The sequence below is a fragment of the Phyllostomus hastatus genome, unplaced genomic scaffold (assembly GCF_019186645.2).
Source record: "Phyllostomus hastatus isolate PE091 unplaced genomic scaffold, TTU_PhHast_1.1 phas_scaffold_28, whole genome shotgun sequence".
Classification (NCBI taxonomy): Eukaryota; Metazoa; Chordata; class Mammalia; order Chiroptera; family Phyllostomidae; genus Phyllostomus; species Phyllostomus hastatus.
Window position 1 is genome coordinate 12,077,478 of NW_025334022.1, and position 13,259 is coordinate 12,090,736.

Genomic DNA, 13,259 nt, shown 5'->3' on the forward strand with positions numbered 1-13,259 from the left:
CTTTGAATACGCCTTTCCAGCTTCTCCTTGCCTATAAGGTTTCTTTTGAGAAATCATTTGATAGTCTTATGAGAATTCTTTTGTAGGTAACTCTCTTTTTTACTCTTGCTACTTTTAAGATTCTCTCCTTATCTATAGTCTTGTGTAGTTTAATTTGGTGTGTCTTGCCGCTTAGTCTTTTTTTAAGATTTTATTTATTTATTTTTAGAGAGGGAAGGGAGGGAGAAAGAGAGACAGAAAGAAACATCAATGTGTGGTTGCTGGGGACTGTGGCCTGCAACCCAGGCATGTGCCCTGACTGGGAATCGAACCTGCAACACTTTGGTTCACAGCCTGTGTTCTATCCACTGAGCTACGCCAGCCAGGGAGGCTGCTTTGTCTTTAGGTCCGGTCCAACTTCTTTGGGCCTCTCTGAGCTTTCTGGACTTGTATGTCTATTTCCTTCACCAAATTGGGGAGGTTTTTTTTCATTATTGTTTCAATTAAGTTTTCAATTTGTTCTTCCTCTTTCCTTCTGGCACCCGTATGATTCAGATGTTGGAATGTTTAAAGCTGTCCTAAGCCTCTCCTCATTTTTTTGAATTTTTGTTTCTTCATTCTTTTCTGTTTGAATGTGTATTTCTTCCTTTTGTTCCACATCATTGATTTGAGTCCTGGTTTTCTTCCCTTCACTGATGATTCCCTGTATGTTTTGTTTTATTTCACTTTGTATAGCCTTCAGTTCATTCTTTATTTTGCAGTTTTACTCAGTCATTTCTGTGAGCATCCTGATTATCAGTGTTTTGAACTCTGCATCTGATAGGTTGGCTATCTCCGTGTCACTTAGTTATTTTTTTTTTTTTTGGAGTTTTGATCTGTTCTTTCATTTGGGCCATATTTCTTTGTCTCGGCACACCTGTTATGTTGTAAGAGGTGGAGCCCTAGGTATTTGTCAGGGCAGGGCAACCCACTTCACTGCATGGAGGTGCTGTGTGCATGGTGGTGCTGTGTATGAGGAAGTGGTCATGGAAGGAATGATACCGGTGGCTCAGCTCTCACCCTGCTTTCAAGAGACTGGCAATTTCTCCCAGAGGTTCTGAGTCCTTATCTTGCCCAGGGTGGAATCCTGGGTTACATGGTCTGTCTCACTCCCTATTAGTTTTTCCCAGTTTACCCACAAGCAAATATGGGACCACCATCACCCACCCTGTCCACCAGCTGACACCTTGCCACTTGTCCTCTCCACCCTGGCTGCTGATCTCCATCCCTCCTACCGGTCTGGATGAATGTTTCTTATTTAACTCCTTGGTTGTCAGAATTCCATACAGTTTGATTTTCTGGCAGTTCTGGTTATTGTCATTTTTTACATTGGTTGTTTTCTTCTTTTGGTTGTGCGAGGACATGAAGCATATCCACCTATGCCTCCATCTTGGCTGGAACACACATTAAGACATTTTTAAAACAAATTAGAATATACTACAAGTAAGCAAACAGAAAAATAGTTGAAACAAGAAGTGAAAGAGGTAGAAGCTTTTGCAGGAAGAGGGGTCAAGAGTGCATGGTTTTAAAATGGAAGAAATAACAGCATATTTTATGCTGCAAGAAAGATAACTGATTATGATGAAATCTACTTTATGAATATGTATGTGTACACACATGCACACTCACATTGATAAAAAGCCTAGAAGGATACATACCAAAATGTTAGAATATGCAATACCTTTTTTCATTTCCTTCTAATTACTACCTTTTCTACCTGAACATATTTTTTATTATTTAGGTAATGATATATTATAGAAATGTATACCTAAAAGCTATATAATTTTATTAAAAAATTTCACCCCAATAAATTCAGTAATTTTGTAAAAAAGAATGCTGTTTTATATCACACCTCTGTATGGATTTAGATACAATCTCCTGATTGTAAAGCAAAATTATCTTTAATAGTAGCAGTAGTACAAAATTTATTATGAACTTACCTAGTAAACTAGATTATGGATCACATAAGAGAAATGTGAAGTTAAGGGACTCTTGGAAGCTTGCCCTTCAAATCTAGAGTGTAAGCCATCTACACTCATTAATGCCATTTCTAGGAATTGGAAATATTTGTAAACTAACAAAAGGGCCTCTCTCATTGTCTTTTACTAACATGGTGACGCAGCTTAGAGTCCAGATGTGTAGGTCTGTCGAGTTGGAGCTGTAAGAAAAGCATGAGAAATGGAGGTGGGAGGAACTGGATGATCTGATCTAAGTGCTTTTATTTGATGCTGCACTTACAGGCAGGCTGAGTCAGGATTGACTGCAGCCCCAGGGGGAGGCAGGAATGGGGTTTTTAGAAGAAAAAGCACTGGGTTTGTGAGGGGATATGGGAGGGGTTAGTCTCTTGTTCTTCTAAGCAGGTGCCGCAGGTTTCCAGGATGTGAGCTGGGACAATGGGTTAGGTAAAGGGCCCGGCTGTTCCCAGGTACAGGAGGGTCCATCTGACCACTGGCCATTGTGTCTGGTGCCAGATGTCTATTGTGGAAGGTAGGAGACAGTTTTGATTAAGCCACAGGCTATCAAGTGAGTCAGGATAACCGAGTCATGAGCCATCCAGCAGGTTGGAAAACTGGCCTAACTAGGTTATGAGTGTAGCATCCAGCAAACTCGAGAACAAATATCGGAGACTTTCAGGGTATCAAAGATGTTACTTTATTGGCCAAGTTTAACCTGCGCAGGGGCGAACTCTCAAAGTGTCCAGCGACACAGTGCCCACAAGGAGCTGCAAATGAGAGCCGCGCCGAGTGCTTACAACTACGTTCTTATATATGGGCAGGCAAGCAAGCGTTATACAGAAGCAGACGTGGCAGTTAGTAATTCGCTTACAAAGACCTCGCGCGGGAATTTCAAACCAAGCATTCTTTCATAAGGCAGGAAGGCAGGATGTTTGTTCATTAACCTCATAATCTCCTGGCTCTAGCTAGCTAGTTTTCTATTTTCTCATTAAAAACTACAAAGCACTGCTTATCTAGCCTACCCAGGGGAGAGCGTCTGCTAGACACAGGATGTTTGCTTTAACTGTACTTTGTCTCTTTTATCATTTCTTTTTAGCTACAATGTGGTTCTTGTCTATTAAGGTTAAACTTAGTTCTTAATTTCCTTGTTCCCAACATTCTCCCGTTTTCTCTTGGGGGTTTGTCAAACCCTTGACTCTTCATCATCAGGAATCATAGTATAGGGTTGGGATACAACCATTAGCTTTACTACTTCTATTCTTTCTTTAATAAAGGCTATGACCCTATTTAAAATGTAGGGTCCTATAGTGATTGCTAGCAGGAGTATATCCCAAGGTCCAGTCTACTTTTCTTCTAATTGATTTTCTGGGAATTTTGTCCTCCAAATCTCTATTTGGGGACCCTTTGGCTGAACCCTCCTTTTAGATATACCCACTTTAAATTCTTTTAAAGGACAATGGATGGAGGTCTCATCTTCTTGTAACTGCCTCCGGCTGAAAAATGGACGTTGTTTTACCCACCCATGGGTCAGGGGTGCCCTGAAAGGGGTGGGGGGTGCAGCACGGAGGGAGTCCTTCCTGTAAGGGGAAGGATCTTACAGAATCCTGGTCAGTTGGCTGTCACCAGGAAGTCGCAGGTTCGGTGTCCAAAGGCTAGCATTACTGGACCGTTGGCATCCTGGTCATATTCTGGAGGTGACAGATTTGGAAAAAGTTGGAAGGCACAATTAAATCATAACCACTAAATGACAAAGGCAGGGACTTAAGTAAGGAATGGCTTATCTGGAGGAAGGTGTACAAGGCATGCTACACCTATCCGAAACTTGTGGCCCGCTATACTTCACTCGGGCTGAGGGGAATATGTTAGGATTTCCCTCCTTTCAGATACCTGGGCCCTTTTTGTCCAAGCCATCAAGACAGAAAAGGCAAAATTAGCTCTAAAGTGAGGCCCACAGACCGCCCAAACCATTCACCAACCCAACCACTCAGTTCAGCCAAACCGTTGAGTCTCAGGGGGTGATGATGAAAATGGGCTCCTTAAAGTGAGGTTTATATTCACTCACTCATTCAACCAATTACTCAGGTAATGAAGTCTTAAGCATATGCCCTATGAAAACAGAAGAACATACAGGTTAAATTCACACAACAATCCCCAAACCAGTCTCTGTGCCTGTAAGACTGTCTCTTGGGAAGACACTCAATTGCAAGGTCCTTCCTGCAATAACATTTAGCAATGGCAATTTCACAAGTCCTCCATACCTATAAATTGTACATCTTTGGTGATATTACAAACCCAGTTTTCAACTTTCAAATGAAAACAAACTTTTAAGACAGCTGCACCATTCTGATGTCCAATACTAAGCATTGTGATTTTCCTTGAACCACAATTTTTCTCCTTAAGATCACCCTCACTTATTACGGGGACTACTTTGAGTCCCGCTTTTAATTTTGACTGTTTGTTTGCATAAACACACCAAGAGCAGCCTGAATCACTTATGATCCTTGAGTCTACCTTGCTGGAATTCACACAGGGAGCCTTTAGACTGACTTCTCAATCCGCCCCCCTGGAGCACAGAAGCAGAGTCACACATCTGCCATCTGGCTTCGCCTGTACCAGTTGTTTCACTCAAATCCTTGAGGCTTCCATTGTGCTTACAGGTTCCTTTTAGCCATCTTTCAGGAAAGCAACCTTCGTTCCTTCCCTGGAAAGACTACCATGAGCCACACAACCAACCAAAGTACCAGGCTTTTTCGTGGGCTTACGCTAGCTTCACAAGTCAATCCCAGTTCCTCAGGGCTTTCTGGTGACAACCAGAACCCATACATGCCTCCTTCAGGTGTGACATTCCAGTCAAAGTCTCAGTTAACAAAACCACTATTAACGACCGGTCTTATTGGTTTTATGCAAAGAAACCTTATATTATCACTCCTTCAGAATGCCAAATTCTGGAGGGATCAGGTAGGGAGAAAAATACAAAGCATGAAGGAAAATCTTTTCCCTTCTGATATCCACCAAGATTGTATCTTTATGCCTTATACCTTTCATTACTAACACACACCACATAAATTTTTTTCTAAAACTTTCACTTTTCCATTTATCTTTACAGTTTTCCACAGACCTTTTTAACATTTACAAACCTTTTATTCTTTCTTTTATACACCTTTTTCATTTACGTATCTTTCACTTTCCTATTTACTTTCCTATAGAGCGTGAAGTTTTAACCTTCCCTGGAATTCTTAATTTCTTTTTTAGAGCAGATACAGAGCAAAATCCAAAACACAGAGTTTCCAGAACAGTACACAGGTAGGGGCATTCTCTTTCACAGAGACATGCTTCTTCAGGCCCGGTCTTTTGGCAGAGACATGCTGCTTTGCCCATGGCTGATGCACTTATCAGCCCCAAATGACCCTGCCTGGGTCCCGAGTGGCAAAGGCATCCTCCCCAGCCAGTTACAGGCAACCTTTCCTAGGTCTTAAAGTACAGAAGGTTTCAGATTAGAAACAACGCCAATGTTAGAAATCTTGCTCGTTTCCTACAAAACCAGAAAACAATTCAGGTTTCCTCTACTCCAGGTTTAAAACTTTCACATTCTTTACACATAATTTTTACACATTCAGATTTAACCATTAATCTTTTTTTTTTAATCCTGGTTCCTTTCCCACACTGGGAAGGATTATACTTAAACTCAGTACTTAGACTCAGCATGTGGCACTCACCGATTCTGATTGGTGCCTCTGACAGTTCATGGTTCCTCTCTCCCCCTCCGCCCGGGTCTTAGAGCGGTCGGGGATGCGGCATGGGAGTCTTCACTTAATTCCTAGGATTTTACTAACCTTCTGTGTGATTTCTTGAGTTGATACACACATTCACTCTCTTTCCATGAGACAATTCCAGTCTGGTGATGAAGCCAGGTGCGCTTTCAGAGACTCAAAAGCCTGAGTGCGCTCCTTTGTCCACTTTAAAGGGCTATATTCTGGTCCCTTCAGAGCCTCACACAGTGGATTAGCAGTGAGCCCAAAGCTTGGAATTCAAATGCAGCAGTCACTTGCCATCCTTGGGAATCTCCTTAACTGTTTCTTAGTGTTGGGAAGAGTCCTCTGTGGACTTTTGTTGCACGGCCTGCACTTACTTAGACTTTCTGTTTAGGGATGCCTTATAATGCTCTAAGAGAGAAAGGCCATCCCCTTAAGGGTCCCAGTTGGGCTCAGTTATAGGTATTGCCCTGGGAAGGCCCAGAGCCCCATTTGGATTTTCTTGGTTTAATCTCCAAGCCTTTTCATTTGCCTTATCCAACACCAGTCTCTGCTCATCCCCCCCTTACTGAAGCAAAGAATTCCATAAGGCTCCTGTGTCTGCCCAATTGAGAAGATAAGTGGCAAAAAAAAAAAAACAGACACAATTAAATCAGTCATTTTAGCAGGGTTATGTCCATAAGAAGGGTTTGAGCTTTTCCAGTTTAACAGATCCAATGTACAAAACAGAGTATGTGCCAGATAACATCTAGCAGACTGGCCTTCTGGCCTTACTCTCACTAAAAAAAGTCTCCGAAAAGGATATTGCCCTGCCCCAGTAGGGGTTTTTTCCTCCACCAAATCTGGTTTTCTTTGACCGATTCAAGATAGAGATGCCAGTTCAGGCACACTGTTCCCATTTCACTCACAGGAGTGGATCCCCTGGGGCTGCAGGAACTCTAATCAGCCAGCAGCAGTCTAATACCTAGATCTTCTTGGCCCCTCTCCTCTGACCTTCTATCTTTCATATGTAAATTTTCTTTTCTCTGAGCCATTAACTGACTTTGCTAAAATTGGTAGGCTTCCTTGCTGCTGCCTTTAATCCCCTTAACAGAACCCTGTGGTACTGGAGGAGCGCATCTCTTCCCCCAGTAGTATTAGGGTCCGAAAGCAGGGGGTTGAGAGGGGAGGATGTCCTCGATCTCACTTCTACCAGCTATTGTCTCCCCCTCCTGTCCTAATACAGATTTTGCCGCCTCCTTTATAACACGGTCTCTTTCCTCTGATGTAAAGAGAGTCTGCAAAATCTGCTGACAATCATCCCAAGTTGACTGGTGAGTCCTAAAAATGGTTTCTAGGAGGGAAATCAATCTCTGGGGTTTCTCAGAAAACGGGGGATTCTGGTGCTTCCAATTATACAAATCACTAGTGGAAAAGGGAACATAGATTAACTGTGGGGGTGCCTGCGGAGGCGCATCCGGTGCCCGGGGCGCTTCCCGGAGCGGCAAGATGGCGGCGCCTCCCACGCCCGTTCCTTAGCGAGTTCCCCCTCGCGTTTGTGGTGGGCTGGAAACTCCACCTATCTCCTGCAAGGAAGAATCAGGCTCCTCCTTCTGGGGATAAGGCGGGGGGTGCATTCACAGGATCTAAATGGTCCTCTAGCGGCCCTGGTAAGACGGGGTACAGCCTCGACCGTCCCGGGGGCCCGCCTGATGCGGTGACCGGGGTCTCAGTTCCCCTCCCTTTCGCCTTATTCCCCGCTGATGCTAGGCACACCGCCCGCCTCCCTCTCTGATTTCCACCCTGACACTTCTTGATGTATCGGGGTCGCTCGGTGGCAATGTCAACCCAGACATCTATATAGAGGAACTGATCTGGATGGGGAACCCTGTATACTGTGGCTCGAACAGCAAAAAGGGTGGGCAAGTCAAAGGTCCCCTCCGAGGGCCACCCAACATCAAATGCAGGCCACTCGAGTTGACTTAAGGTTCTTAAAAATTCCGGATCCGGTGGGGGTCCTCCATACCCTCGTGCTCACCGCTGGAAATCGGAAAAATTCCTTAACAAACAATTAAGTGGGGATCCCGGCACCGACTCCTGTTGGCCCATTCTGATGAGGTCCAGGAGATAGGAGAAGAGACAAATAATACAAACCAACAAGGCGACAGACAAGGCAATATCCCTCACACACGAATTAGACATGTAATTCAGAAGTCAACTTGTGACACAACGCACAGACAAAACAAGACACAGAACACAGTCGCTCGCCCGCCTGGCCTGCCCTCTCGTGAGGTGATGTCGATCTTGGCTAAGGCTGCCCGATCAGAGTCCGGGTTAGACTGCCAGCCGTTATGCCGTATGATCCGACACAGGAACCGCAGGTTAGGGCCTTCTCATGCCCCGTAGGTTTCCCCGTGGGGCTACAAACACAGTCACTCACGAGCTCGTTCACTCACACACTCAAATATTTCAATTGCAGCGCGGCGCAGCGCAAAAGTTCCCTCTTTAATGTGACCGGTCACGGAACTTTCTTTCCCAGTAACTGAAAAACTCCCAGGCGGCGTCCCGCCTCTTGGGAGCCCCTGGGTGGACTGCCAGCGGCATCCCACCTACCACCACAGGGTAGTTTCCTTACTCCGGAGTCGAAACCGAGAACAGAAAGAGGATCCTCACTACTCACCCGGCTTGAGCCGTCCCTTCAGTCTCCGACCTGTGATCTCGCTGGGGCCTCCAAAATGTAGCATCCAGCAAACTCGAGAACAAATATCGGAGACTTTCAGGGTATCAAAGATGTTACTTTATTGGCCAAGTTTAACCTGCGCAGGGGCGAACTCTCAAAGTGTCCAGCGACACAGTGCCCACAAGGAGCTGCAAACGAGAGCCGCGCCGAGCGCTTACAACTACGTTCTTATATATGGGCAGGCAAGCAAGCGTTATACAGAAGCAGACGTGGCAGTTAGTAATTCGCTTACAAAGACCTCGCGCGGGAATTTCAAACCAAGCATTCTTTCATAAGGCAGGGAAGGCAGGATGTTTGTTCATTAACCTCATAATCTCCTGGCTCTAGCTAGCTAGTTTTCTATTTTCTCATTAAAAACTACAAAGCACTGCTTATCTAGCCTACCCAGGGGAGAGCGTCTGCTAGACACAGGATGTTTGCTTTAACTGTACTTTGTCTCTTTTATCATTTCTTTTTAGCTACAATGTGGTTCTTGTCTATTAAGGTTAAATTTAGTTCTTAATTTCCTTGTTCCCAACAATGAGCAGTCTGGTGGGCTGGGAAATGGCTTAATCCTTTCTGGAGTGTTTCTAAAAACATGTGAGATAAATGTTTTAAATATACCCTGATTCTAAGGCATATTTTATTTAAATTGAAATTTATTTTGAATAGTTAATACAAACATGGGTTTGAAAATTCAAAAAGCATAAAAGTTCATACAAGTATGTCTCCACATCTCCGTCCTGTCTTTCACTGCCAATAGGTTACTCTCCAAAAAAGGCAAGACCTATTACCAGTTACTACTTGTTGATATAGACAGAGATATTCACTATATGGATGCATGCAACAAAGTATTATTAAGTTAATGAGAGGACACTAATATTGTTCTGTACCTTGCCTTCTTCACTTAAAGATGTCTTTTGAAGATTATATATATACATACACATATATTATATACATACATATATGTATATACACATGAATATATACACATACATGCCTATATATTTCTTTTTAACAGCAGCATATTGCATGAGATACGGAGATAGACCATAATTAATTTTTACCTGCCCCTATTGCTAATTATTTAGAATATTTCCAGTCTTTCACCATTAAAAAATTCTGTAGTGAATATCTTTACACACAGCATTTTGCAATGTACTATTGTTACAGGGTGCAGCCAAGAGGGGGGACCCCAAATAGGCATTTGAAATGGGGGTCCAGAACTTAAGGTGTCCAGGAGATTTTAAGATGTCTCCATGCCCCCCCGACCCAGGGTGTGGGTTGGGGGAAGGGACAAATGGAGCAGGGCCATTGAGAGCTGTTTTGCATAGCAACAGCCTTGCAGCTACCCTCTGGCGTGGTCATTTAACATATCTATAGCCTTTGGCTGGTCGCATGGATATGTTAAATAGCTGTGATCATCTCTGAGCCAGGGGAATGGAAGTAACTTCCCCACCAAGGCATGACTGGGGGCAGATCCCCCCAAGCTACAGCGCCTGCGTGGGAGCTCAGAGAAGATTGGCTCCAGGACATGGGGCCACGCCTGCCCAGACTCAAGATGGCAGCCCAGTAAAGCTGGAAGGATACAGTTCTGGCATGTGAAGCTGAGTGTGGGAGGAGTTGGAAATGAGGCTACAGAGGAAGATTGGCCATGGGGATTTAAAACCCAGACTTGGCAGCCATTAGGAGAGAGAACCATGCACAGCCCTGAGGAGGAGAACCATGCTGCTTTAGGAAGGAGAGCCAAGCGCAGCCCTGAGATGGAGAACCATGCGCAGCCCTGAGAAGGAGAGCCATGCGCAGCCCTGAAGAGGTGAGCCATGCACAGCCCTGAGAAGGAGAACCATGTGGCTTTAGCAGAATAGGGAGGACCTCAGCCATTGAGGGAGAACCATGCTACCTTGAGAAGGAAAGCCATGCACAGCCCGGAGGAGGAGAGAACCATGCTGCTCTAGGAAGGAGAACCATGTGCAGCTCTGAGAGGGAGAACCGTGCTGCTTTAGGAGAGAGAACCACGCGCCCTTGACAGAGCGGGGACCCCCACAGCTTTAGAAGGGGAACCACCACCTGGTTTTAGCAGAGATCCCGGCGACTCAGAAGAGGGTGCCGGGAACCCAGGGAGGTCTCCCAGTCGAGATGGAGTATTAACTGTGAAGAACCAGAGGACTGCCTGAGCCATGGACTTCTATTTCCTTTCCTGAGATACGGTACTCTGGACTGGGCAAAGGGGGAAGGAAGGAAGGACTGTGTGTGTTTGTGGGTGTTTGGGGGGACTTTGGGATTTTTGATAAAGACATTAGGTCACTACTTTAAGTTTGTATAGCATTAAATAAACATTTCCTTTCCTTTTCACGAATCTCTGGCATTGAGAGACGTCTTTCCTCTGGCGGCAGACATAACGGACCCGGGGCCTTCTTTCAATAATAGTATATTGTCTCAGCCCCCCCCCCCATTGTCTGTTCTGTAACACTATTACTTTAAGATACATTCTTAAAATACAATCGCTGGTTAATGGCTTTGTGCACTTGTATTTTGGTAAATATTGCCAAATTACATTCAGAGAGAGAGTGACAATTTATGCTCCCACTGGCAATGTATAAGAATGTCAGTTTTTCTGCCTCTTCTGCAATGCAATTTGCTTTCAATTGTTTTGTTCTTTGCCAATTGATAGATGAGCAAATATATCACTGTATTTACAATTTGCACTTTTGTTATTACCAGTGAGACGAAACATTTTCTCATACATTTAAGAAACACTGGGTTTGGGCAGAGTGTGGGCACCTGCCAAGTCTTGAGGACCATCGTCTGTGATACAGCAGTGCAGCCATGGCAGAACTTCAACCCCGTGTCTGGCAGCCTTACTGAACAGGTTGCCCTTGATTGCTGCTTGGACCTGAACACCAGTACCAAGGATTTTCTGTTGCAGCAGACCATGCTGCGAATTAAGGATCCTAAGAAGTCTAGATTTTTATACTGGAGTTCTTGGAATGATGCTACTCCAAAAAATAGATTTTCCCACCATGAAGTTTTCACTCCATATCTTAGCTTATGAGGATAAAAATGGCAACCCAAAAGATAAAGATGAAAAAGTAGCATGGGTATTCTCCAAAAAAGCTACGCTTAAACTGACACATAATTGGGGCACTGAGGATGATGATACCCAGAGTTACCACAGTGGCAATTCAGACCCTTGAGGATTTGGTCACATTGGAATTTCTGTTCTGATGTACATGGTGCTTGTAAAAGATTTGAATAACTGGGAATCAAATTTGTGAAGAAACCTGATGACGGTAAAATGAAAGGCCTGGCATTTATTCAAGATCCTGATGTCTACTGGATTGAAATTTTGAATCCTAACAAAATGATAATTATTATTTAGTTTTGTGACAATAATGCTTTGAGATTTCAGTGAGAACACTGTGGGAGGTAAAAAGTGAAACAATGTGATTTGAGATATTCAAATAACAGAGGCATCTAGGACTGACGTTTCACTGTCCCAATTCAAATTATTCTTGAGTCCATTTCCCCTCCTATTTCAGCTGTGTTTTTGACCTATCTATTCAGTCATTCTAGTTTTAAAGTAGTGCTTTGTCTTGTGTCCTTGAATATAGTTGTATAATATTACTTTTTTAGGTAATAATTAGAACAGTTCCCTTCAAAGGCTGCATTTGCCTTCTCTCTCCAAACTATGACTTCTCTACAAGGCTGCCTTTGAATCATTAAAAAAAAAACATTTAACATGTTCTTGTGGCTACCTTCTGGGGTTTTAGTTCCTCAGAGATAACTTCTCACAGTAGAAAGTAAAGAGCACTGAACAAAAAATGAAACTTTCTGTGTTCTTCAAATAGTATAAATGTTTACAAAACAGAAGGCACTCTTGAGAGAAGTTCAGAATACTGCTGACAAGGATGCTGGCAGAAAACTAATTTATTCCTATTTATAAAGTATTTTCTTTTTTCTTTTACTTTTTTAATTTTAGTCATTGTTCACATACAGTTTTCTCCTTTTTACTCCCAATCCAGTCCCCCCTCCCACACCTCCCCAGTTCCCTCCTATTACCACCCTCCCCTTAGTTTATGACCATGTGTCCTTTAAGTTTCTTCCTGTGAACCCTTCCCACTGTCCCCTTAAATCCCTCTACTCTCCTCTGTGGGCACTATCAGCCTGGCCTCTATTTCAGTGTCTTTGGTTATATTTTGCTTGTTTCTTTGTTTTGTTATTTAGGTTCCTGTTAAAGGTGAGATCATATGGTATTTGTCTTTCACTGCCTGGCTTGTTTCGCTTAGCATAATGTTTTCCAGCTCCATCCACACTGTTACAAAGGGTAGGAGCTCCTTGTTTCTTTCTGCTGCATAGAATTCCATTGTGTAAATGTACAATAGGTTTTGGATCCATTCATTTACTGATGGGCATCTTGGTTGCATCCAGGATCTAGCTATTGTAAATTGTGCTGCTATGAACATTGGGATACATAGGTTCTTTTGAATTGGTGTTTTAGTATTCTTAGGATAGAGTCCCAGCAGTGGAATTGCAGGGTCAAAAGGCAGATCCATTTTTAATTTTCTGAGGAAGTTCCATACTGCTTTCCATAGTGGTTGCACCAGTCTGCAGTCCCATCAGCAGTGCACTAGGGATCCCTTTTCTCCACAACCTCTCCAACACTTGTTGTTTGTTGCTTTGTTTATGATGGCCATTCTGTCTGGTGTGAAGTGGTATCTTCTTGAGGTTTTCATTTGCATCTCTCTGATAGCTAGTGATATTGAACATCGTTTCATGTGTCTTTGGATTTTCTGTATCTCCTCCTTGGACAAGTGTCTGTTCAAGTCCTTTGCC

General features: G+C 43.6%; 1 pseudogene; it reads left to right on the forward strand.

The window, feature by feature from the left end:
- The first annotated feature begins 7,999 nt into the window (after nt 1-7,999).
- Nucleotides 8,000-11,847, forward strand: LOC123805053 (annotated as a pseudogene).
- The last annotated feature ends 1,412 nt before the right edge of the window (nt 11,848-13,259 follow it).